The sequence below is a fragment of the Miscanthus floridulus genome, chromosome 9 (genome assembly GCF_019320115.1).
Source record: "Miscanthus floridulus cultivar M001 chromosome 9, ASM1932011v1, whole genome shotgun sequence".
NCBI classification, from domain to species: Eukaryota; Viridiplantae; Streptophyta; class Magnoliopsida; order Poales; family Poaceae; genus Miscanthus; species Miscanthus floridulus.
In genome coordinates, this window is record NC_089588.1 from 1,545,524 (window position 1) to 1,549,534 (window position 4,011).

The following is a 4,011-nucleotide window of genomic DNA, read 5'->3' on the forward strand; positions in this document are numbered from 1 at the left end:
CAGCCTCTTTCTCCAGCTTGGTGGCGATGTTCTCAGCACTCAACTTTCCTTTCACCGCGTCATCAAGCTCCGCCCGGAGAGAGCGGACCACCTCGACGTCCTCGTCCACCTTCTGCTGGAGGGCTGTGGCCCTACTCTTGGCCTTCCGCCGGAGGTCCCGCTCCATCTCCAACTCCTTCAGGACTTCGCCGGCCTTCTCATTGGCCGCGGCATTCCTCTGTAGCAGCTCGTCTCGCTCTTTTTTGAGTCTGGCAATCTCCTCTCCATCCAGCTTAGACCTCACCGACAGGTCCTCGAACATCCCATGCGCCTCCTCCGCATCCTGACGCGCCTGGGCCTCCTGCTCCTGGACAGTAGCAAGCTGGGCGGCCAAGTCTGCTCGCAGCCGGGCCTCCTCGGAAAGGCGATCCCTCTCCGCCTTCTGTTCGCGGAGGAATTGGGATTTATCCCGGCTATGAGCAACAAGAATCTGAGGAGGAAGAAGACTGATATCAGGAATACGAGAACACAAAAACACATGAAGAAAGAAGAAAGTCCAGAAAATACCTGAGTGGTAGGGATAACGATCTCACGGAGGGCTCCTCTGGCCTGGTCCAGGGCGTTCAGCATGGTCGAGATCCCGATGTCAAGACCCTCCCACTCCATGCTCTCGGAATGATCATCAAGCGAGAAAAGAGCCGACGTTGGGTCCTGAGCAGCCATCCACTGGAGCGGCGGCTCCCCCCGCGCAGGGGAGCGGCTTCCTCCCGACAAAGGGGTCGGTGGCGGCTCCCTCCTGACCCTGTGCGGCACCACCGCCGCACTCGAGGACCCTCCGGCTGGACCCTCCTCCGTCGGGACCGCTTCGGGCGCCACGGGCAGATCCACATGGGCACCTGGTGACGCGGATTGCACCACGCCCTCGAGTGCCACCACGACCACGTCCGGCTGATCCTGGCTTGGCGCAGTCACGACCACCTTCACCGGCGGTATGCGGTCCTCGGCCGGCTGTTCCACGTCCGCCACGGAAGAGACCGCTCGCTCAGTAACCTCCGCGGGCGTGGGAGCCACCATGGACGCCGTCGGTTCGGCCAACGCGGCCCCGACATCGGCACCACTCCTGCCCGAAATAGGGGTGACTCTAGGCGACGCCGTCTGTCCCGCTTGAAGGGCGAGACTCTTCTTGGGCGCCAGCCCCAGGGGGTGACCCGTCCGCAAGAACCTGCGCAAAGGTAATAACCATTAAGTCAAAATAAAAATGGAAAAAGGATGAAAACAGAGGAATCAACAGCTTACGTTGACGTCCTCGGCCGGCGGAAGCGTTTTGGGGATGGATCCCCAGACCCCTACCCTGACTCATCTGGGCAGGACCGTTTCATGCCTGCCCCCTGCTCCGGGGCAGGGGGGTTCATCTCGTCGGGCGCAGCACCGGAGTCGCTCCTCTCCATCGTCTCGTCGGGCGCGGCACCGGAGCCGTCCCCCTCCATCGTCTCACAGGGTGCAGCACCGGAGCTGCTCCCCTCCATCGTCGCCTCGGGGATGGTGGCGACAGGCCCGCCCTCCCCCATCCACTGGTCCTCGGCCGGCACGCCGTGCGAAGCGGCGGACTCGCCGGCCTCCACTGACCTCATCGATCCACTTCCCTCCGCGTGGAAAGGGAAGGGCCCCTGCACGGATGGGTGGCCACTCGTCAGCGTGTCCTCGTCCTCCAGGATGCCCCAATCCACGCCGACGGCTACCTCGTCATCGTCGTCATCATCATCATCGTCATCGTCGTCACTACTCACGTCCTCTCCCCGATCCCGTGCCTCCTGCTTCAGTCATTTCGCCTTCTTCATCTCTTCCCTTGCCTTCTTGTCCCGCTTGGCCGCGAGTCGATTCACTGCTGCCACGACCTTGTCCTTCGGCAGTGGAACCGGGCTATCCTTAAAGACCAGCACCCTCGGCTGGTTCCAACGTCATAAAACAAGTGTTAAAAAAATGGAGATCCAGGAAAAAAGAAAAGAGCATGGGAGAGGAGGGCTTACGAATTCAAAGAACCCAGGCTCCGGCCGCATTGGGGGGTGTTCGGGCACCGGATACACAATGTCGAGGACTCTGCCCGTAGAATCCTTCATCGGCTCCGTCGCCTCCTTGATACGCTACGCCACTTCCGAGTAAGGGAGCGCCTCGTCAACAAGCACCGTCCCTTCGTACGACATCCCGGGCATCATCCGATGCAGAGGAAGCACGCGTGCCATCAGGGGTGCCACCCTCCTAGCATGGTAGGCACCGATGATCCCTGTCCCCTTTACACCCCGGCCCTTCAGGGCTTAGAGGGCGGAAAGGAGATCGGTGATGTGTTTCTTGTCTTTGGACTGGACGCCCCAGCCCCATGACTCCGGAACGTCCACAATAAGACGCCCGGTATACTTCGGTAGGGTGGCACTTGCATCATCCTTAACATAAAACCACTGCGAGTGCCATCCCTTGTTGGATGTCGCCAGACGCATGTATGGGTAACCCTTCGACCGGGTATGGCGCAGATGAATACTGGCACATCCCATCGGCGCGTTCACTTCTTTCCCCCCAATCTTCCTCTTCGACAGACTAATGCTAAAGAAATACCGCCACAGATCAAAATGGGGATCGATCCCTAGGAAACCCTCGCACAGGGCAACGAACGCCGCCATATGCTGAATCCCATTGGGAGTGAGATGCTGCAGCTCTACCTCATAGTAATCTAATAGCCCCCGAAGGAATCTATGCGCAGGTACCCCGAATCCCCGCTCATGGAAGATGGCAAAGGAGACGACATACCCTTCAGGCGGCACCGGCTCACCCTCGTCGCCGGGGAGTAACCACTCCTGGACGGCGGATAGTGGGCAGAGAAGGCCACGGCGGACGAGGCCCTCTAGACGCCGGGAAGTGATGCTTGATCTGCCCCACAACTCCATTGAAGCAGTAGGGGGGAAGGGCAGGCGCGAGCTTAACGGCGGCTGGAACACGAACGCAGGCCGGTCGACGGTGGCGATGCGGGCGCGAGAGGCTGGGAAGATTGGCGGCGGATGTTTCAGAACGCAAAGGAAGGGGAGCGAAACACGGGACCCTGGGGGCGTACCCCGCGGTTTTATAGGGGGCGACGGATGCGAGAAGGGCAACCGTCCGCCTCGATCTCCGGGCCTGCCACGCACGCCACCGCGTCACGTCGCGGGACACGTGCCCGCAGTCCCTATCCTCTCATCCCAAAAAAATCTCGGCGGATGGTTCGCTTTCCCTAAGCGAATCCGGACTCTCTACCCACCGGGGAAGCGCAAGCCACAAAGGCCTGTTCTTTTCTCTTTGGCCCACCTAGGGCCCAGCAACTCACCGGCCAGCCCAACTAAGAAGGAATCCACGAACAATCCGCAACCAAGGGCAGAAGCACCAGTTAGGACGGCCCCGAATCAGTCCCCAGCGAACGGGACGCCACGACCCACTCGGAAAAACACCCAGTTGATGAAAAACTAAGTCCTTCAGCCTTACCCACGAAGGGGCTGATACAACCCCCCGGGCGACTCTACTCGAGTCACCCGGGGGCTCAGGGGCTACACCCATCGGGTGCGCTCGCGCGCACCCTCCGGCAAATTAGCTTCAACGAAATAAAAAACACCCTCTAGGCGGTTCTTCCCGAATCACCTGGAGTCTCGGGGGCTACTGTCGGGGACCTAATACCAGGGTACCCCAGAAGGTGGAACCGATGACCACCGAACGTGAAAAACTTCTGGACGCATAAGGGCTCCATGTCATCCCTTGTTCGAGTGACAGGAGTTCAGTTCCGCCTCGCCCGACACCTTCGGGACGGGCTCGGTCTCGCCCGAGGGCCGAGGGATAAACTCCGTCTCGCCTGACGCCTTGAGGGCGGGCTCGGTCTCGCCCGAGGGCTGAGGGATGAATTCCGTCTCGCCCGACCCCGGAGGGGCAGGGTCAGCCTCACCCGACGCCTTTGTGGGATAACCCTGCCTCGCCCCAAAAGCTCAAGGCTAATCTCCGTCTCGCCCAATGCCTATAGGG